Source organism: Delphinus delphis, chromosome 1 (genome assembly GCF_949987515.2).
Source record: "Delphinus delphis chromosome 1, mDelDel1.2, whole genome shotgun sequence".
Taxonomy (NCBI): Eukaryota; Metazoa; Chordata; class Mammalia; order Artiodactyla; family Delphinidae; genus Delphinus; species Delphinus delphis.
Window position 1 is genome coordinate 100,871,595 of NC_082683.1, and position 23,230 is coordinate 100,894,824.

At 46.9% G+C, this 23,230-nt stretch overlaps 1 long non-coding RNA gene across 1 annotated transcript; it reads left to right on the top strand.

The window, feature by feature from the left end:
- Positions 1 to 3,811: 3,811 nt before the first annotated feature.
- LOC138414023 (uncharacterized) lies at positions 3,812 to 11,874 on the top strand. Its single transcript, XR_011246389.1, has 3 exons — positions 3,812 to 4,152; positions 4,555 to 4,890; positions 11,743 to 11,874. It is a non-coding gene; the product is annotated as an uncharacterized lncRNA (long non-coding RNA).
- The last annotated feature ends 11,356 nt before the right edge of the window (positions 11,875 to 23,230 follow it).

Sequence of the window (23,230 nt, forward strand, 5' to 3'; positions counted from 1 at the left end):
TTGCACCAAAAAGTTCATCTAATGCGATGGAAGAAGTCTGTGAAAGAGGGGAAAAAACAAGTCTTTCAGAAACTGTCAGGCCGATGCCTCAAAACTGCACAAGAACCTTGAGCTCTATTCCAAGGAAGCGAAAGAGCACGAAGGCAAGCCAAGGCTTCCCGTCCTGCCCTGGTGTCCAACTCTTGTGCAATTTTTATCTTTAGGCCTTTTGCAATGTCTTCCTAAGATACTGCAACCCACATTTGAAATGTTCTTCCTGTGAGAAATCATGCGTTGAATTTACACATTTTGAGCAAAGCTTGCTTGTCCGGGAAGGAAACCACAATGTTATCCTAACAGACAGATCTGTAGTAGCAGGGGAAGTGGCTCTGCCCATATTGGGTGCTTCCTGCCTGCAGGTCTGTCAGCAGGTGTCATGACATATTTTCCTTTTGTCCTGCACACCAGGGGTCTCATCAATAGGTAATGCTTGTCTCTTCCTTCACCCTCCAAAGCAGAGGAGCCTGTCAGAGGCAGAGGAACATGCTTATACATAAGTATTGATAGAATGAATATATTTCTTCTCAGTTTCCTCTGCCACCTCTCACTATGCTTGGTGGCTTATTTGTTTAGTGGTTACCTTATCTCTCTGAATGCTAGAGATAACTCAGAGAATGAGGCCTGGGGGAGGGCTGTGTGACGTGTGACCTGATATGAGTTGCCATCTGGTAGCTCCTTTCTCTATTTCCCATCTCCCAAGCCTCCTATACGGTCCACACCCTTGACACGATGCTGTCTGAGTTTGTTTCCTGGGCAAAACCATAGGAATCCAGTTTGTCCTTAATGATCCTCCTGCCTTTCTTTCAGAATCTGTAGTAGGTCTCTGATTTTCTTTTCCAGAATCCTTTCCCACTTCTTTGGGAATGTCACCACATTTTTTGGTGATTTTCCTTTGGGGAACACTCGTCCCTCCTTGGAAGCTGTTTTATCGAGAGACTGCCAGTCTAGGCGTATTGTCCTGTGGCCAAGTCGAGCCCATGAGAGTTGGGCAGATTCGTTCTGATGGTGGTGACCATCCCTTAGTCCCCACTGCCTGCATCTGTGGCACTTCCTTGGTTCCTGTCCTTTTCAAGGCTCGGTTGTTCAGCCTTTCCTTTGATGTTACAATATCTGCTTCCAATAAATTAGTTTTTTTCTGAAGTAAATCAGACTGTTACTGTTGTTTAAGATCAAAGAACCCTGAAAAGGCCGTTCCCTGCTCCCTTTTCTCAGTGCTCTTCTAGCTCCCCCTCTGCTTAAAGCGCTGTCGTGGCTGCACACTTTTGTTAGACCAAGACCCAGATCCCACAGCCTGCAGACCCAGCCTGTCCCACTCTTGGTGGCCTCTCCGCCCACCTTCTCCATCACTCTCTCTGCTGCCTGGTTCACTGTCTTCCCTTATCTTGAGTGTTCCATGCACTATCATGTGGGGAATTCACACACGCTATTCTCTGCCTGCCCGGCTCCTGGAGTTGGCCTTCCCATGCCTTTCCCAACTCATGGCCAGGTTTACTGCTTAGGTGCTCTCTCAACACACCTGGTACTTCCCCATCATAACACTTATCTCAATTTGTACACGTATACACATATATCTACTTGTGTTTTATGTGATCATTATTTGTCTCCTTCACCAGGTGACAAGCTCCATGAGGATAGGAACTATGTTTTTGTTCCTGACTGTATGCTGCATTTTTGTGGAATGAATACATAAGAAAACGTACAACCTGACCTTGTCAGACAACCTGAGATGTGAACTGTGCTCCCAGCCTTCCTCTCATCGGGGTTTCTGAGTTTCATCTGTCCTCTTTAGGGCTCCGATCTGCACTGGGCAATGGTGGATGCAGTGGTTCAATCAAACACATAAACATAGTTTCTGCTAACAAGCTTTCCCACAGCTCACCTTTCTCCAATATTCTCTCATACCCCTGCCTAATGTCCACCTTATACCACCGGATTGTATTCTCCTTTGGAGGCTCATTTCATGGGAGGATTATTATACCCATGAAGGCAGGAACTAGGGGTATAAAGACTAATTCTTTTTCTGGTTCTGCCCAAGTAGTTGGGTGGACATTAGCTAGTTCATTTAATCACACTGAACCTTAGTTTCCTCATCTTTAAAATGGGGATAATACCTGTTCTACTATATCATACAGTCAGTCATCTCTTGGTGTCCACGGGAGAATGGTTCCATCCCCTCCCCACTTCCCACATCTACCAAAATACAAGATACTCAAGTCCCTTATGTAGAATGGCATAGTATTTGGATACAACCTCCTACATCCTCCCTTATATTTTATATCATCTCTACTTATGATACTAATACAATGTAAATAGTTGCCCATGGGGCAAATTTAAATTTTGCCTTTTGGAACTTTCTAGAATTTTTTCCCCTGAATGTTTCTGATTTGTGTTTGGTTGAACCCACAGATAGGAAGGGCTGACTACCTGGTGGTGGTGAGGAAGAGATGATGAATGTCAAAGTACTTGGGAAAACTGCTCAATGGATATAAAGTGTAAGAAACATTATCACCTCCATTTGGCACACTCCAAATACTACAATGCCTTAATCTCTCTGCCCTTATTTCATCTAGTAAGTGAAATAAGATGTGCTACTAGTTACCACTGAGTACCTACCAATAGCCAGGCATGGAGTAAAAGGCTTCATATATAGGACCCCATTTCATCCTCACAAGGCTATGAGGCAGACATTAGTTTTCATCATTTGACTGGGGAGAAAACTCAGGCTGAGACAGGTTAAGCAATTTATTCAAGGTCACACAACTTACAAGTTGGGGAACTGGGGTTCAAATCTGAGCCTACTGACTCCACGGCCAGTGCTCTTCACCAGGACCCACAGGGCCTCCCCTGCAAATCCCTCAGGTGGCCAAAAACAGGCCCCACTTTGCTAAGTGCCCCCATGCTCTGGGCACTGTGCTGGCTGATAGACATCCTTCCTTTCCCTTTATGTTTACACTATCATCATCATTTCACAGGTGAGGAAGCAGAAGCTTAGAGAGCGAACCTGGACTTCCGCTCCTGGGTAGGACAGAGAGAGTTGCAACAGACCACCACCACTACCACTGCAATAACACAGTAACAAGAAGAAAACTGGGTAAGTTGTCAGAGTCATGTACTGAAACAATGGAGACCAGCGGAAGCAATGAGCAGGAGGCGAACTAAACTAGAGAAGGAGCCTTTCCTAGGCCAGCTGATCCACACTCATTTTCTTCCCTGGGGGCATTTGCCTATTCTGAGCATGGGTGTGGACTTGACCTGAGCAGAGCAGACTCCACAGAGGGAAAGAAAAACTACAGAGGTTGTGGCCATCTTGAGGGGCTGCTATGACAGATGAGAAACCACAAAGGCCAGGCTGGTTTTCCCCATGGGACGTTGGCTGAGCTCTGGAGAAGCTGATAAGAGGGCTCAATAAGCCGGGAGCTAAATCTGGGACTGATTTGCCTGCATCACAGGCCAGTTTTGTTTTGAGTTTCTTTTCTGGGGCCCGTGGGGCCCAAAGGATCCTTTGCACTTCTTCCCTTTGGCATCTGTATTCCTCTGCACCAATCCTGTCTAGATTTTCTGCGACAGGTAGTTTTTCGGAGACATTGGCGCCCCCTGCTGTCAGAGAGCAGCTCTGCAAGGACTTGGAGCCTGCCCTTAGCATCTTCTGTCCTGATAACCATTCTCCCAAGAATCAGGGGTTTAACCTCGATGATCATTTCCAAAGTCTGAGATTTTGTCTCACTGGTCTCCCTTGAGTGCTGACTGTCTAGACTGGTAGATGCCTGTGGCTGTCACTTCCTCGTCTATAAAACAGAGTCAACGGTGACCACTTCCCAGGTTGGTTGTGTATTAAGGAAGGCACTGGATAAAGTTCTTAACGTTGTCTGGTATACAATTAGTGCCTGGTAAACAGTAATAATAGCAGTGGTGTTTGCTAAGGCTGCCTTAGGTTCTTCTCAAAGCTCCTCAAAGCACGCAACCCCAGTTGTCACTCTCAGTGGTGGTGAGAGCTGCTCTGACTCTGGATGTTCCGGGACGTTCAGATGTTCTCAGCCCTCCTCGCAGTAGGACACCAAGGACCTGGAGGCTGGTGCCCAAAACCAGGAACAGGAAGGCCTGAGCTGCGGCAAGGTGAGTGCCAGGCAGTTCCCCTGACTTCAGCCTCCAGTCTGTTAGCTGGGTAGCCTTGGCAATTCTCAAGCCTCAGGCCTGTGGGAGCTGAGGTTGCTAAAACTGTCTCTGAAAAACTGCCTTTCTCGAGGGAGACGCAAGAGGGAAGAGATACGGGAACATATGTCTATATATAACTGATTCATTTTGTTGTAAAGCAGAAACTAACACACCATTGTAAAGCAATTATACTCCAATAAAGATGTTAAAAAAAAAAAACTGCCTTTCTGAAGGTTGCACCTTGGTCCCCTCTTAGAAGATGAAACCCCCGACTTCCCTGACGTCTGAGTTGACTTCGCAGGGAGATCAGGCCTTCAGAGTCTGTGGCTTCAGCTCTGGTTCACGCCGTTTCCTGTTTTTCAGTTTCTCCGCTCTCAGGTTCCCGTGTACCAGTACCCCTCACAGCGTGGGTCTCACGGAGGTGTCTCTCCTGGCAACAAAGAAGACTTCGCATCACTCTTCATTTTGAAAGCGCACACCTTCCCTTCGGCACCCATCTCCGTTCCCTAGATCTTGGCACCACCTCCCCCGAGGCCCCGCCCCTGACCCGCCCGCTCCCAGGGTGCTTCGCGTCAGCTCTGGTCGAGCGGACGAGTGGACGCAGCTGGCTGCGAAGTCGCGGGACTTGTTTTTCTGCATCTCACCGGGCCCACGACCCAGGGACAGGGACGCAGCCGGCAGGGGCGGTCAGAATCTGAGGTATTCCAGATAACCTGGGCACTGCCGGGCAGCCCCCTGCTGACTCTGAGCCACTCTTTATTTTCTGCCTTCTCAGCATTTTGACGCTATGACTTTTAAATTTCTGCCTGCTCACACATTGCCGCATATATGGACTTAGGTTTGGGCCTTGTGATTTTGTTGAGTTCTAGAGTTGCCAGATACAAGATATCTAGTTAAATTTAAATTTCAGACAGAGAAGGAATCCTTTTTTTTAAAGTTTAAGTATGTCCCACATATTGCACAGGAAATACACTAACAAAAGTTTACTCGGGCTTCCCTGGTGGCGCAGTGGTTGAGAGTCCGCCTGCCGATGCAGGGGACACGGGTTCGTGCCCTGGTCCGGGAAGATCCCACATGCCGTGGGGCGGCTGGGCCTGTGAGCCATGGCCGCTGAGCCTGCGCGTCCGGAGCCTGTGCTCCGCAACGGGAGAGGCCGCAACAGTGAGAGGCCCGCATACCGCAAAAAAAAAAAAAAAAAAAGTTTACTTGTTTATCAGAAATTGAAGTTTCACTAGATAGCTTATGTTTTTATTAAGTAGATGCAGTAGCTCTATTCTGGTCTTCCTTGTCAGGGGCTTCCCTGCGCTAAGGAACTTTCTGGAGGAGGCTCTTTACCTGACAGCAGGGACTGCACCACTCCAGATTAGGAGCATCATCACGATGATTTCTTCCTTAGGCTGGGAGCTCCTTGGAGGCAGGACTGGCGCTCTCCTCCTCCCACTACCGCTTCAGATGCTCTGGGTAAACCTGTCTGCGTGCAGGGTCTCGAGCTACGGCCCGAAGGCTGGGCCCATTGTGAACAATTTGGGCGAGGGGCTCCCTTTCCTGAAGAGTTACTCGTCAGGGCTAAAACCACCCGTGTCCTGGTGCTGCCTACCTGCACGGGGACTACATTTCCTGAAAGAAGGACTGGCTTGTGAGCAGCAGGGAAACCTGGAGGGGGAATTCCCACGGTCACAGGTCTGGTGATGTCTGCCGGGCTGGGGGATGTGAGCTGAGCTTCCGCCCAGTGGGCTTCCTCCGGGTGCCTTGTGCCATTTTGCAAGGCACAGAGGTTCATTTGATACTTTTCTGTGGTATGTGGTTTAGGATAAAGGGCAGACCTGGACTCCCTCCTCTACCCAATGGCCTTTCAGTTTCCTGGCTTGTGCTTCATCTCAGAACGAGGGGAACAACTCCTTTGTTATGTGCGTGAGGAGAAACCATTTGAGCGGAATTTGGCGCTTTTGGCTCTCAGTCCAGTGCTTAGCACTGGCTGTCTCTCTGGGGAGCTGGCGAAGGAGGGTGCAGAGGAGGATGGCTCGGGGCAGGAGATTTACCCATGCCCCAGACTCTGGCAGCAGCGACTGGTTGTTGCTTCTCTTCTCAGCAGAGATGACAGAAAGTGTCAAAGCCACATAGTCACTGGAGGCAAAGTCTGAACGCTTGAAATAAGATCTAGTGACTCATCCGGTCGTGGGCTTGGGACTCTGAGAATCCCTGCGGGTTACCTACACTGATAGCTGAGCTAATCTTAGGAAGGTGGACAGGGGCATCTTCTGGTGTTTATATTTTGAAATTTCCCCTTTTCTCCTCCATTCAGGAAAAATGAGTTTTATCTTTGTGTTGTGAAGCTGAGGAGGCCTTTGGAAGCCTATCATCAGTGAACGACAAAGTCAAGGTGTGAACACTAGGGACAGAGAGCCTTGGGCTCAAGCAGCCCCCTTCCCTTCTTCCTCTCTGCCCTTTGATGTCCACTCATTTCCAGTAACCTGTGCTGATGTGCAGATCAACCAACGCAGGTTCTCTTAGAGGTACAGAGGTTACCCCTGCTGTCCCCTGCCTCAGTGGGGCCCATCTGAAAGGGTGTCTCTTTTTTTAAAAAGTGCAGCTGTTTCTGCTTTAGCTGGAGCTCTCCTTAGTTCATTACCCCCACCTCCCATCATTATCATTGTTTCTTGCTACATTTCACATCTCTAAGTGCCCCTTAGAGTCCTCTGTTGGGACTTGCCCAGTCCTCTGGCGGTGGAGGGCTCCTCCTGCCAGTTGGTATTTCTAAACTGCAATCCCTTCCCTTGGGCTCTTTTCCACTTCCCCACAACCTCTTGCCCACCTGGCAGCTCTTAGGGGTGACTGATGGTGTTGTCTCCCATTATGTTGCCAGAGGGGAGAAGGTGAAGAGGCTGAGTGAAAGAGAGGGGCCTGGGTCTAGGGGTAGGTGGGCTTGTTTCCCTGAAGGGGCCTGGAGGTCCTTTTTTTAAAAAAAATTAATTAATTAATTAATTTTTGGCTGCATTGGGTCTTCATTGCTGCGTGCGGGCTTTTCTCTAATTGCAGCGAGTGGGGGCCACTCTTCGTTGCGGTGCACGAGCTTCTCATTGCGGTGGCTTGTCTTGTTGTGGAGCACGGGCTCTAGGCATGCAGGATTCAGCAGCTGTGGCACAGGCTCAGCAGCTGTGGCGCACGGGCCCAGTTGCTCCGCGGCTGTGGGATCTTCCCGGACCAGGGCTCGAACCCGTGTCCCCTGCATTGGCAGGCAGATTCTTAACCACTGCGCCGCCAGGGAAGTCCCTGGAGGTCCTTTTTAATACCTTAAATTTCATGCAAGGACTCTTTGTGGTCAATAACGTAAGTTTTTATTTAAAAAGCAAGTTTTAGAAAGGACTGCTCCCCCTCCCCCCAGCATTGATGTTCTGGCATGAGAATAGTTTATTCTTAAACAAGACATAAAAAGAATTTACCGTAACATTGATTATATTAAAATAAAGAATTTATGTTTATGAAACATCTTAAAGACAAGTTGTACACTGGGAGAAGATATTTGCAATACGTGTAACTTGCAAAGGATCAGTATCAAGATTATACATGCAGAATTCTTGCAATTCAATAAAAGGAGAATGAACAACTCAATAGGAAAGGGATAGATGACATGAACAGGGGTTTTACAGAAAAGGAAATTTATATGGCTAAGAAACATGTGGAGAGGTATTGAGTCTCATTAGTTATCAAGGAAAAATAAATTAAGACAACAATGAGTTAACATTTATCTGACTGATTGGCAAAAATTACAAAGTCTTAATACAGGGCATTGGAAAAGATGTAGACATTCATTCATTTATTCAATAAAAATTAATCCAACCCTACTTTGCACTAGTTACTCTTTTAGGTGCTCAGGACATAGCAGTGAGCAAAAAGACAAAAATGCCAGTTCTTGTGGTGGCTTACATTCTTCTGGGAGGAGATGGGCAATAAGCAATAAATATAATAATTAGCTAGTTATATAGTGTGCTAGAAAGGGAGATGTAGAAAGAGGTGAGGATAATTGAGCATGATGGTGGGGCTGGTGAGGTTAATTTAAATTTAAATGGAGTAAGTCAGGGTATGCCTCATTGAGAAAGTGACATTTGAGAAAGATTTGAAGGGAGTGAGGGAGTGAATTGTGCAGTGCCTGGGGGAAGAGCATTTCTGGCAGAGGGGTTAGCCAGTGTAAGAGCCCTGAGGTGAGAGATAACAGGATTTCTTATACCTTGTCAGTGGAATGTAACTTAGTACAACCTCTTTGAAAAAATGGTTTGGCATTATCTTGTAAATTTAAACAGCAATTCTACTCCTAAGTATATAACCAAAAGACACTCTTTTAGATGTGTGCTGGGGGAATGTACAAAAAATGTTCATAGCAGCAATGCTTACAATTGCAAAAAAAATGAAATAACTCAAATGTCCACACATGGGGTTTTAAACCATACTGTCAAGGTATAAGTTCCAGTTATATACTGCTGTAAAACAAATCCTTGTTTAGTGGCTTAAAACAATGAGAATCATTTTGTTATCTTTCATGGTTTCTGTTGGTCAGAAATTTGGATAGGTCATAGAAGGAATGGCTTGTCTCTCCTCCACAACATCTGGGGACTCAGATGGAAAGACTTGACGATTGCAGTGATTCAACAGCTGGGATCTAGAATTATATGGAGATGTCAGGAGTCACGTAGTTTGTGGTTGATACTGGCTGTTGGTTAGGATCTGAACTGGGCTGTTGGACAGAAAACCTACACATGGCCTTTCCGTGTGGGATAGTTTGGACTTTCTCATAGCCTGGTGGCTGGGTTCCTAGAGTGTGTGCCCCTGAAGAGCAAAGCAGCAGTGCATGAACTTTTTATGATTTAACCTTTAAAATGACAGTGTTACTTCTGTCTCACTGTATTGATAGAGGCAGACACAAAGGTCCACCTAGGTTCAAGGGGAAGGGACGTGACACCACCACTCAATGGGAAGAATATCAGGACAGCATTGTAAGAAAAGCATGTGGGATGGGAGATACTGTTGTGACTATCTTTGAAAAATACAACTTGCCACAGTCTACCCTCTGGCCACAACAATTCAAATCACTCTCATACACAAAATATACTCATCCCCTCCCCTGAGACTTCCAAGGCTTATCCCATTATAGCGTCGGCTTGAAGTCCATGATCTCATCATTTAAATCAGGTTCAAATGTGAATGAGGCTACTCTGATGAGGTCCTTAAGGATCAACTTGAGTATATTCTTCTCAATCTGAAGAACTGTGGACTAAAGAGATGTTTTCCGCTCCCCACATAGGCAACATAGAATGGTAGGTTAGGCGTATGTTCTAGACCCTTTGGTTCATAAAGAGGAAAATAGGAGGCATATAGCAGTCACTGGTCCCTAGTAATTCTGAAATCTATTTGAGTGCATATTGCAAGTTCGTTTCATAATTAGGGCTCAGTTCTGCTCTCTGGGAATTATTGTACGTAACTCTTGGCTCTCCCCTCTGGGATCTTGGGATTTTGATCTTACCTTCTGGGTCATTCTTCTTTTTACATGTAAAACAGCTCATGTTTACAGCCGAGTGATTTTCTGAGCCTACCTTCTGCTTAGAGAAGTTTGGGGGTTCAAAGCCCTCTTCATTTTGTATTGTCTGTCTCTCTCAATTGAAACTGGTATAATCCTTTGAAAACTTTGTGACCTTTTATGTATCAGTTTATAATCCACTCCATTAATCAAAAGCCATGTCCACAGGGATGTTGGAGATAAGGTCTTCTCTACATTGGGCTCCCAAGGAGGCTGCTTTGAAACAATGCCTTTGAGATATTACGAAGCTCTGTTTCTTAACAGAGAGAATCTGCAAGACATGCCCTTCAAATCATTATAAGGGAGGAGGCATTTTGGAATGGTGGAATAAGGACCTCTGAAAATCAGTTTCTCTATAAAAGCAGCTAGAACACTGGAAAAGAAATGCCAGAATCAGTTTTTCAGAATTCTGGAAATTAACAAAAGACTTGTAACAATTAGATGATTGTTTATTTTAAGAAGCCATCTTAGCAAAAACAGCAAGCTTTGTGATATTTTAACTTGCTCTTTTCCCATCCACTCTCCTCAGCTCTGTGGTAGAGTTGAAAACCAACAACCTTGGAACTATGGAACCTGTGAAAACCAGTAGCCTAGCAATCACTGAAGGGGGCAGAATGGGTTTGTAGTGCCCCCAGAAGCCCCATCTCCAAGAATGAATAGAGAATTGTCATCCCTTGACCAGTCTGGCAGCTTCCTGGAAAAGTCCCACTCATAGCACTTATCTTGATTTGCCTGACTCAGGGTAGACTTAGTGAGGAAAGCTCTGTCCCTTGAGTATTTGTTAAAAACAATCAGCTGCAGTTGTTTAACATCATGCTACTTGAGGCAGTGATACCACTTAGGGCAAGAGACTGACCCAAAACTTGAAAGAAATATCTGAGGAATGAGATGTACATAGAGGGCTCCATCCAAGAAACTCAACAAGCTCCAAGTAGGATAAATTCAAAGATATCTACACACGTCATAGTCAAACTGTGGAAAGTCAAAGACAAAGAGAGAATATTAAAATAAGAGGGAAACAACTTATCATATACAAGTATTCCTCAATAAGATTAACAGCTGGCATCATGTCAGAAACTGTGGAGGCCAGAAGGCAGTGAAACGACATATCAAAGTACTGAAAGAGTCATAGTGTTAACCAAGACTTTTATATGGAGCAAGACCCTCCTTCAAAAAGGGAGAAATTATGGCATTCCAAGAGAAACAAAAAATTAATAAAAAAATTACTAGAACTTCCCTACAAAAAATACTAAAGGGAGTCCTTCAGGCTGAAATGAAAGGACACTCAACAGTAACTTGAATCCACATAAAGAAATAACTTCGTAAAGGTAACTACATAAGTAAATATAAAAAGCAGTATAAATATATTTTTGTTTGTAACTCTGTTCTTATCTGATTTAAAAGAAAATGCATAAATCAATAATTATAAAATTGTGTTGATGGGTTTACAAGGTATAAAGATACAATTTATGTGACAGTAACAGCACAAAGGAGGCAGGGAGTGAATAAAACCATATTAGAGCAAAGTTTTATACTATTGAAATTAAGTTGGTATTAATCTAAATGAGAATGTTTTAGTTAAGATGTTAATTATAATATTCCACCACTAAGGCAACCACTAAGAAAATAACTAAAAAAATGAAAGGAAACAACAAGGGAATTAAAATGGTACACTAGAAGATATCTGTTTGACATAAAAGAAGGCAGTGATGCAGTAATAGAGGAACAAAACCCATAAGACATATAGAAAACAAATAGCAAAATGGTAAGTGTAAATTCTACCTTATTAGTAGCTACATTAAATATAAATATTCCCCAAATGGGAACAACCCAAATGTCCATGAACTGATGAATGGATAAATAAAATGAGATATATGCATACAATGGAACATTATTTGACAATAACACAAAATAAAGTACAGATACTATTAGATACCGATAGATACCGATACTATTACTGTCTTTTTTTTTTTTTCTTTCAGAATTGGAAACTAGGGCATTAGAGAGGTTAAGTAAGCTGCCTAAGATTACACAGCTAGTAAGTGGTGAAGCTGCGATTCTCACCGAGGAGGAGGCCATCAAGGCTGGAGCTGGTGGGTGAGGATAAGAACAGGTAGGAGATGGGGCTGGAGGCATGTGGAGGGTCTGGGTCATGTCTAGCCTTGTAGGCTATGGGAAAGGAGTTTGAATTTTATTCTGTGTGCATGAGAAACTATCAAAAAGATTTAAGCAGGAGAGTGCATGATTTAATGTACATGTAAAAAAGCAAGTGATGAACTTTGTTTTCTTAAAAAGTTATATTTTATGAGTTTTAAAAAATAAATGTATTATTTTTAGTTTTGGCTGCGTTGGGTCTTTGTTGCTGCGTGGGCTTTCTCTAGTTGCAGTGAGTGGGGGCTACTCTGTTCCGGTGCGCGGGCTTCTCATTGTAGTGGCTTCTCTTGTTGTGGAGCACAGGCTCTAGGCACATGGACTTCAGTAGTTGCAGCACACAGGCTCAGTAGTTGTGGCTCACGGGCTGTAGAGTGCAGGCTCAGTAGTTGTGGTGCATGGGCCTAGTTGCTACACAGCATGTGGGATCTTCCTGGTCCAGGGCTCCAACCCGTGTCCCCTGCATTGGCAGACAGATTCTTAACCACTGCGCCACCAGGAAAGTCCCATATTTTATGATTATAAAACCTAAAATTGTTCATTTGGAAAATACAGAAAAGCATGAAGTCGAAAATAAAAATCACCTCTAATTCCACCCCTTGTAGACAATAGGTAATCACTCTTAACCTTGGAATATAGTAACCTTGGCATATAGTTTTCTAATCATTGATAAATATTTATATTTTAGCATAACTGGAATGATTACCCTACACATATTGTTCTGCCAGCCAGCACTTAAGAAAAATAGTGTGTCAAGTGATAGTTTTGTTCCAAGGTTTTGCAGGAAGAAATGGGCATTGGCGGGAGTGGTAGGAGAACCTGAGGAGTGGAGTAAGGGGATGGAAAGAAAGAAGCCCATTGTGTTCCAGGGGGATTAGCCCAGCAGCAAGATGGATTGTGTCTGGGGCATGGGTTTAGGTTGTCAAATTGGAAGGCTGCTTTTGAACCACATATGAGCTTACTGAAAACTCCAGTTTCTTTGAGTTCTCTAAGAGCCAGACTAGAGACTACACCTCTTCTTCCCCACAGGCCTTGGCCACAAAACCCCAGCTCTCCTGTGCAGCTCCTAAAGTGGAGAGATTGTCCTTCTGTGCTGTTCTGTGTGCCTCCCTCATCCTCATCTTCCCCTCTGCTTTCACTAGATCATAATTCTGGAGTGAGAGGGTGGGTATGTCGTATGCTTCAGCCTGCCCCTCTTGTTCACAATTGCAGTACATCACCAATTCTGTATCAGGCTCAGCGATAAGTACGTTATATATATATTGCTTAAATTTATTTATCCTATCTCCTCCTGTTCTCTGAGGCAAGTCGTATTAGCTCTTTCACTGGTGAGGAAACTGAAACCCAAAGAAGTAACAACATCTAGAAAGTGGCAGAGCCAGTTGAACTTGAGTATGTCAGACCCCGAATTCCATGTGTTTAACCACTTCTTCATACAGCCTATGTCCCCTCCAAACCCTCTATCATCAGTCTGTCTTGTTGGTGGCAGAAGTTCAGTCTCCATCTCATGCTAGGTTGGGTCTGGCCTGAGGTATGAGCACAGGTTACTGGTGGGGCCAGCCAGCCCTAAAGCCTGGGGTATTTAAGATGTGCAGATAATCACCCAGGCTGAAGAACTACCATGAAGATCCAGCAGGGAGAGGAAGCTGGTTTGGGGGAATCAGGACCACCTCCTGTTTAAAAATCAGGGCTGCGCGAGCCACAACTACTGAGCGCGCGAGCCACACCTACTGAGCCCGCATGCCACAACTACTGAAGCCTGCGTGCCTAGAGCCCGTGCTCCGCAACAAAGAGAAGCCACTGCAATAAGAAGCCCGTGCACTGTAATGAAGAGTAGTCCCCGCTCACCGCAACTAGAGAAAGCCCGCACGCAGCAACAAAGACCCAATGCAGCCAGAAATAAATAAATAAACAAACAAAAAATCAGGGATGAAAGTATGAATGCTCACACCCATCAGGGCGTCCGCCACAGCTGGACTGGATCAGGTTGGAGTAACTTCCCCAAAGCCAACTGGGAAAATCTCCAGGATGCCAGGCCACCAGGCAGCGTTCCCAGGGAAGCCCACCCTGCTGCGGCCCCCTCCCTCCATTCATGGAAAAGTACAGGCAGTGCTGGTGCCCCGCAAATGTCTGGCTGCACTCTGGACTCACAACTGCAAGCTCTGATTGGTTTGTCCTTGGTCCAGGGCTGGAGGAAAATAGTTTCCCAAAAAAACAGTTTAAAAAAAATGTGGAAAATATCCACAGCCCGTGTGTCTGAGCCGGGGCGGGAAGTGTTCTAGACAGCCTTGCAGAGAAGATTCTGAGGTCCTCATGCGAAGAGGCAGGAAGGAATGTGAAACCGTATCACCCGGAGGAGAAATGCACAGTATGCCTTTCACTTTCGGCCTGCTCTAGGAAGGAGTCGGGTGTGGATCATGCTGGCAAGTCTCGGCTTCCTGAGAAACTGACTCAGACAGCAGTGGTCCAGCGGGTGGGCCAGGCAGGATACCTGTCTGTGGAGAATCACCCAGGTGCTCAGTGGGGACCTGGAACTCGCATCAGTCTCCTCATGGACGCTGGGGTTGCCCAAGCCTCCCAGTGCTAACCTAACTCTCTTGTTATCTCTTCCTCACTTCCTCCCTTTTATGGGGATTCACAGTTTTACATATGATCTCGTTTGACACTGCAGCAAATGAGGAAGTGGGGAATAGATATGGATATTACTGGACGTATTGCATCAAAGAAGAGATAAAGTTAAGGGAGGCCATCTTCCTAGGGCCACATAGACCTCAGTCTTCTGTGAATCCAGTGTCCTCATGCTAGACCATGACGTGCCTTACAACCTTGTGCCCTAGACGCTCTGTGGACCCCTGCCGTTGTTATTTCAGAAGCAGGAAGTGCTGGGGAGTGAGTGCTCTGTAGTCAGGAGGCCAGCCTTCTGTGGCATTGCACCTGACCCGTAGTTGGCTTACTGATTGTGTGAGAGAATGAATGTGTGAACTTGGGCAAGGCACTTCACCTCCCTGTGCCTCAGTTTCCTCACCTGCACAATGCCAAGTGTGGAGCTGGGTAACCTCTAAGTCCTTTCCCATTCCAGAGTTTTGAGGTGCTTGCTGTATTTTCTGATGAAACACAGACTTCCTAGGCCCTGCCAAAGGTCTTCGTCCTGGTCCACTCAGCCACGTTTCCCAGCACAGACTCTGCCGTGACCTTCCCTGATACCCACCTTGCCCTGGAGCAGCGGGCCAAGTGCAGACTGAAAGCTCAAGGCCTGCTTTTGCCTCTGTATCTTGACACAGAGCACAGGCCAGTTTGCACACAGATGCGTGTTTGATGCCCTGAATGACTCAGCCCTGGGACTCCAGAGTGAGGCTGGGGCTTGGGTAAGAAAGTGAAAGGTGTGGGAGAAATTCATGTGTGTCAGTGCTGGGGGCGGAGTGTGAGGCCTTCAGCCAAGGATCAGGGTCAGGGGCTGAGGTTTTTGACCAAGAAAGGGAGAAATGCTGTGACTCCATCACCCTGAGTCAAATGTCTTCTGGATCTAGACTGAATGTTGTGGTGTGTGTATATTTCCTTTTTGTGGTCTTAGTAGCTGGGTGTCCTTGATGGGACTAATGGTATGGGGCACAGAAAGGCAGGTGATGGGCTCCGACAAGTGTCAAGGAGCTGAGTTCCCGAAGGTGCTCAAGGGCCTTGGAGGGCTTGTTTTTCACACCCTGTGGTTGGCTAAGCATCGTTCGTCTGGAGGTTCTGTGGACAAGGCTCCTCTGCATCCTGGCCTGAGCTGGTCCAGTGGTGCTGGTGGTGTGGGGAGAGCATGTAGAAGCTCCCTGGGAATGGGAGGACCGGCACGGGGCTGAGGGTGGGGCTGCATTTCTGTCTGGGCTGGAACGCTTACTTCTGTGTGCGTGCAGATGGCAGAGGGGGTGGAAGGCGGCAGTGTGGCTCCAGGCTTCCTAAGCCCACCATGTTGGAAATCCAGTTTATTGAATTTACAGTAAAGGTTTTATGGGCCTTTCCTGGAAGCCTCTCAATATGCTGGCAGTTCGGTGGCTGGTGTCTGGTTTGCTTGGGAGAGGTTGAGTCAGGCCTTGCTTTGATGGAAAGTTCCTCTCCCTGGGTCACTGGAGAGGAGCAGGCTGGGGGCCTGAGCAGGCCTGCCAGGTTCTTGGAGGGGATGACTGTCCTGCAGCTTGGTCCTGAATGGGCCCCCACTTGTTTCCTGTCTTCTCAGGGGAAACTGTGATCCAAAGTCACCACAGTTAGTAAAGCCATTTTCATTATTTTCCACATGTTGTTTTTTTTTAATATCTTTATTGGAGTAAAATTGCTTTACAATGGTGTGTTAGTTTCTGCTTTATAACAAAGTGATGTGTACAGCTATATATTTACATATATCCCCACATACATATACATATATCCCCATATACATATACATATATCCCCATATACATATACATATATCCCCATATACATATATATATATCTCCTCCCTATTTTCCACATGTTTGAAAAGCATGAGGTGCTGGTCCACCGAGCAAACATAAGCCAACTCCATAAGAATGGATTTGCTGATTGTAAACAGCAGGAACATACAGACACAGGGCCACATCTGGATCGAGAGCCCTTCGGCCTGGCATGAAGTGCTACCCGCTGTGCCTTACCAACTTCTCTGTCTGGCCTTTCCACCATCCTCTTGGACTCGCACTTTATGCCTTCCTCGCCACGAAGCGCCCGTTCTGACCCCAGGACCCCTGATTTCACGGGGAGAAGAGCAGGGGCTTGGGCTCTAGGATCTTTGAAGGTCCAGAAGTCCAGTCCATGAGTGTGGGAGGCTCCCTCCTGCCAAGGCCCTGACATGGAAACTGATTCACAAGTCAACAGCCTTCCTTTGGCTTTTCATGAGACTGTTGGGTCCTGCACTGCTGGCTCACTAGTCCTTTCCCATGTACCTTCTGTTTAAGCATTGATGTCACTGATGTTCTGTTCTTTACATTCATAAAACAGAACATGCTGCCTGGCATTTGAATGACAATTGTGAAAATCAGTTAGGTTGTTAAGGTTTCTCTGGGCACTGATGTGTGTCCCTTTCTGTGAAGCTGTCAAGGAAGATTCTCTAGGAGCGAATATTGGCCCTCCACAGCACGAGTGGTCAGCCACCTTTCTGATGGTCCCAGGTCCGGGACCCAGCGAGCTGCCCACCATCAGAGAAACCAGCTGTGGTTTTCATGACTACTCTGAAGGGTGATTGGCCTGGGTCATCTCTAAGCTTCCTAACCCGAGGTTCAAGGGGGAAGCCATTTGGAGTGAACGAGTCTCAGCTTTGGAGTTCAAGTCCCAGCTCGCATACATACTTGGTTTCCTTCTCTGCAGAAAAGGAGGTAGTAATATCAAGGCTGCTGTGAGGAAGAAATGAAACAACGTGGAACTGGGATGGCAGTTCACTATTATTCTCTTCTCTTCATTTCAAGTCAATCGTGTGCTTAGGGTATGGGCTCCACACTGTAAACAATCCCGCATTTAAAACTAAACAACCGCTTAGCGTCATTTGATACGTGATTATAGACACACATGAGTGTTTGCATCTTGTTTTGATTTCTCCCCACTGTCCGTGTTTCCGGCCTGTATGTCTGGGTGAGTGTGTCTGTCCTGGATGGCAGAACCCCGAGGGACTCCGAGCCACGCTGGGCACAGTTATGTGCCTCGTGATGGTGATGATGCTAATGACACCGTCTTATATTTATGATTACATTTGACTTTCACAGTAACCCTGGGAGGAAGGAAGGACTAAGGAGGTGAAGGTCACAGTTGCTTAGACTGCCTAGGGACACACAGCTAGGGTAGCAACAGGACCAGGCGGGGGACACAGGCCCCGTTGTGGATTGAACTGAAGAACTTCTTAGGATTGCCTTCTCTTTGCCACCCTCCAACCCCTTCCGAGACTTTCTTTTGTTTAATGTGCTCCTGACCCCCTTTTTTCTGGGCTTGGCTTGAGTTCCAGTAATCAAATAAATGGCTCATTTTCCATGTGGGCTCTAAGCAGCATAATCTAAAAGACAGGGAAGACTTTTCCTCAGACCCTCCGGGCCTGGGTGTCTGGGGTAGCTGAGGGTTAGTCGCCTGCAGCCTGAAGGCCCTGGGGAAGCAGAGCTGTGGGCCCTGAAGCCAGAACTGCGCAGAGGAACATGGCCCTTTGTCCAGGGATCTGCAGGCTAACTGCTTTAGACAGTGATGCTCAGCAGGTCAGTCTTTTTTCCTCCGTAAATTAATTAATGTGATGGTTCATTCACGCCTCTGGCACGAGTGGCATGTGATACTCAGTGTTTCGTCATTCACAGGAAAGGTGAGGTCCTCCCTGGCCTTGAGGATTTTGCAGTCGGTTGATGAGTCAACTAAACAATGGAAATAGACAAACAGAAGCACCAGAGAATAAAGATTTATAAAGAAAAACATTGTTGGCAAAGCCAGGGTTTAAATCCTGGCTCTGTGTGGGAAGCAGGGGTTTGGCTGAGAGGCTGGGAGTCCCGGGTGTGAGATACAAAGGGCCTGGCTTCCGGTCACCTGTTTGGGGGAAAGGCGAGGTGAGTGTGAGCGACTCAAAGCTTTCAGTTGTGCGCCAGCCTGGCTCCTGATCGGACAGGGCATCTACCCTAAGTGCGACTAACCCATGGGCCTGCCAGTGACTTGGTTGTTTGAAATGGTGAGCCAGACCAAGTGAGATGCCCCTCTAACTGTTCTGAACCAGAAAACACTGAGAGAATGAAATAGCCACGGGAGCTGAAGCTGCAGATTCACGACATGCGAGGGGAGGGCGGCCAGGCTGGCTGAATGCGAGCCTGCATTCGAGAGAAGCAGGTGCTCTGACAGCAGGAGCCGTGAGGTGGGGAAAAGCTCAGCTTCGGGAATCAGAGAGCTGCTCAGCGAGAGGCGAGAGGAGGGCACAGAAGGAAGTGAAGCCATGTTAATGGTGGAAAGTTAGATGGGAGATGTACAGACTCTGCTGTTGAGCGCCCCAGGGCTGCTGCAGGTCCAGAACCAACCTCCAGGTGCTGTGCCCACCCCCGATGCCAGGCTGCTTGGCTTCCCTGGGTCCCTGTGTCCATGGCTCTGTCCAGAGATCCCCACGACCAGAGGAAACATTGGTCAGTCTTAGGCTCATGCAAACGAAAGATACATTAGCCTAAATAACATCTTAGACCCCTGGAGAATGAGGATCGGTGGAATGGCCGTGGGTGCACATACACACATACTCACGTGTGCACACACGTGTATCTTAATTTAAATGGACTTGCAGGCTCAGTTCCGATATGGAAGTTCTGTGAGTGTGGAGCGGCCGGGCTGTGGGGAGTGCCAAGCGGTGGGACGTGGGCTGGATCAGCAAGGGAAGCCAAGCGTCCCGTCCTGGGGAGTCCAGTTGGAAGAACTAATGGGTCATGGCAATAGAAGCTGCCAATTTTAGTTTCCTTCAGGATGTAGATGTCATTTAAAGTCAGACTATTTCCTAATACTTGTGCCCAGAAAATGATTTATTGGAGAATGCTAATGCTGTTTCTCTGCGTCCGACGTGGGCAGCGTGATTCTGTCCCAGAGCGGAGGACATGTGGCCTGATGGGAAGCAACTCAGTGCTGTCCCTAGAGGCCGCTTCTAGGCGGTGTTTATCTTGTCCGCCCCCAGACCCTCCACTATGGCCAACTTTCCCTCATGTTAATTCTTCAGATACCTTCAATGTGTGTCATCTGTACATATCCTTTTGGTACTCAATCACCTACAATTTTGTCTGTTGCCCTTAGAGGTTTGTGTTTGGGGGTTTATTGTTTCCTCTGCTTCCCTGAACCCTGGATCTGGGGTCAGGATTCCCTGTTCTGGCACTCTGTGCTGTGTGACCTTTGGCAAGGCATGAACATCTCTGAACTGTAAAGTAGGAACAATGATATCACAGCAGGCTATGTTCAAGGGACAGGGATCAAATGCCAATGTTTGAGAAAGCTTTTAAACTCTGAATTATGGTGCTAAGTGAGGAACTGATATTATTTTCTTCTTGTAAGGCCTGTGCTTTATAGTTTTTCATGGTTTTCTCATACCCCAACACCAATCCCAACAAAATTAGCACACTGATGAGCAAATAGGAGGAGCTCAATGAATAATTGTCGAATGTGATCATCGCTGTTTTCATCTTCACAAATTCCTTATTATGCCTATCTGGTGCTGCACAGAGAACTCACCCTCCCTGCGATGTTGACAGATAAGCATGGACACACACATGACCATGGGAAGGCATCAGGAAGTTACATAACTTGCCAGTAGAGAATAAACGTCAATTACACATAAAGGTTAAGAGTACTTTGGAGGTTAGAAAAAGCAGTGAGTGAATAATTGAGGTAAGAAAGTAGCTTGTGGGAGCACCTTTAAGATACAGATTGAGGCAGGGTGGAGCAGGGGAACCGCTCTTACGTGATTAATGTAAGAAAACCTTCGAGAGGAAGTGGGTTCTCAGGAGCAGGTAGACTGGAGGAAGGGATGGGCTCAGTGAAGAGGTGGCCAGGGAGCATTCCAGGCACATGAGTGTCACTTCTGCAGGCTGAGGTGCTGAGATGGCCTAGGGATGGCTCACTCCTTTCCACAGCTTGGAATGTCTAGAGGTGTGTTTGCATGTATGTGCACATATATGTGTGTGTGCATATGTGTGTTTGTGTGTGTGTGTGTAGATGCTAGGGTAGGAGGAGGGCAAGGGACAGTGAGAGTGGGTGAAAGGAAAGGAGGACTTGGTGGGAGAGTTGGAGAATATATGAAATTGATGAGCCGTCGGTGTGAGATGTTAGAGGAACCCCATAAAGAGATTTCTTTACACTATATCCAATAAAGATGCCCCACCTTCTTTGTTTGGGTTCAGAACTTGGACTTGGGACCAGATTAAAATCAGAGGAAAGGATAAGGTTAGGGATGACGGCAGAGTAAAGAACTCAGGTCCTGAGATTCACACGGTGACGCGCAGACCTCACTGGAGTTTAGTTGAGCCTTGGCCAGTTGATCTGGCACCTTTCCTTTTGAAGGTTTATCATTGGAATTGAGCTTTTATTTACGTGCTGCTCATTTTGGAGAACGGTTGTCGAAACCCCCAAGTTCCCATTTGTCCTAGGCCTCAGGCATGAGTGATGTGATCAGGCAGGCGCTACGCCGTTGGTCTGGACTTTTGAATGTGCACGTCCCCTTGAAGTGAGGAGAAGGACTGGGCTTCCCTCTGCCCAAGCCAACAGTCAGACATGATCTCAGCACGGCCACTCCTTAGAGGGAGGGGGGAGGCGCAGGACTATTTCATCCCATTTCCAAATGCAGAAACTGAGGCCTTGAGCAGTGAGAGGAGCTTTGTAAACACGAGATAACGAACTAGCTGCAGAGCTGAGAAAAAATTGGGCTTTGGCTCGGGGTGTCCAGTGCAGTTAATGGGTGTGGGTGTACCTGTTCCTCTCTGGTCCGCCTAAGTCTTCAGATGGGACATAGGAGATGACTTCGTTTGAAAACAGACACTGTTTCCTAAGAAAGCATGTGTGGCACTGGGAGAATTACATACTCTTTAGAAGCCCAATGTCCTCATCTGTCAACAGGGAATCATGGTAATAGCTACCTCATACCACTGTTGTGATGGGTCATTGAGGTCAGAGTGGATCTAAATCTCAGGATCCAATTTCTGACCTCCTTGCTGAACACGAGGCACTACAATGCCCACTTGGTGGAGATTATGTCCACTTGACCTGGGCCCACTCTCGGTCACCCCGTTCAGTGGTGGGAGCCATGATCCAGTCAGCCTAGGCACCAGCTGACCTAACGTAGGTCTGTATCCTGTTGGATTTACTTTCCTAGTTATGTTATCACAGTACAGGAGGGAGCTAGCTTTGAGTGTCTACTGTGTGCTGGGCAATTTCTAGGTGCTCTCCATAAATGATTTTATTGAATTCATATCACAGTCCTGTGATGGATGTTATCAAACTAAGGGTTTGCATTCCCCAAGAAATTTTTTACCTGGGTAGTCCTGGATGCTGAGTGGTAGAAAGAAAGGAAAGACTGGTATTTTCAGAATCCGCATCGAAGAGGCCATGAAGCCGAGTGTCTGTAAAACCCACCCTCCTTTTCTCAGCTCCACATACTCTTCAACTTACTGCAAGGCTTGTAGTCTTGGTACTCATTGGAGGAGGTTGACCACACCCTTCTTGAAGCTCTCTTCCATGGCTTCAGTTCGTTTCTGGTTCTCCTTCCACCTCAGTCTTTCCTCTTAGTCTCTGTGGGGGGCAGCTGTTCTTCTGCCTGCCCCTTAAAAATTAGCTTTCCCTAAAGGCCTGCCCTCAGCTTTTTTCTCTCTTCATACTGAGTACTCACCTTAAAAGACATTTTCTCTTCCAATGCCAGACATTGCTCATAACCCCACATTAGCTCCCAGAGCTCCAGACTAAATAGTCAGCTAACAGTCACCTCCCAGAAATTTCCTCTTGGTTGTCCCTCAGGCACATCCAATCCTACGTGCTCAGAATTGAGCTCACTATCTTTCTTCCTCATCAGCTCCTTCTCTTAATTTCTGGTTTGATGAATGACATCACTATCAAGTTAGCCTCCCAAGCCTGAGGCTAGGAATTAGTCTAGATTCCCCTATTTCCTTTAGCCTCCACACCCAATCCATAACCCGGGCCTGGAGACCCTGTTGCCTTCACATCTCTTCCTCCTTGCCATCTGGATCCTCAATTTAGACCCTCAGGTTTTTTGTATGCAGTTCAGCTTCTGTTCCCTTTGCCAGAGAAATCCTTTTAAATCTGTAAAACAGATTTGTGCCTCTGTGGCTTCTTTCACCTTCAGGATGGAGGCCAAACCCTCCATGATCTGACCCAATTTACTCCCCCCCAGCTAGCTCTCTGGCCATGACCCCATCTTCCCCCTCTCTCCCAGATGGGGCAAGAACACTTCAAGTCTGTGCTATTCTGTCTGGAAGGCCTGTGTCCCACTTATCTGTCTGGCAAACATCTCGGCTGGAGGGTCACCTCTCTTGGGAAGACCTTCCTGACCCACCACTTCTGCCTCTGCACGCCCACCGTCCTTGACACACACATCTACCACGACTGGTGGGACTTCCTCAACCAGGCTGAAACCCTCTTGAGAGAGCGATCATGTCTTAGCCACACGTCTCCCTAGTGTCTGTCGTGGTGTTCAGCACATAATGGGAATCCAACCAATATTTGTTGAATGAACTAGTGTGGAGCCTAACGGAACATTGAAATCCGTGCGGCTCTACGCAGACGTGAGGGGCGGTGAGCGCTTGTTCCTGCCGCTAGAGGGCACCCTCGCCGTGTGCT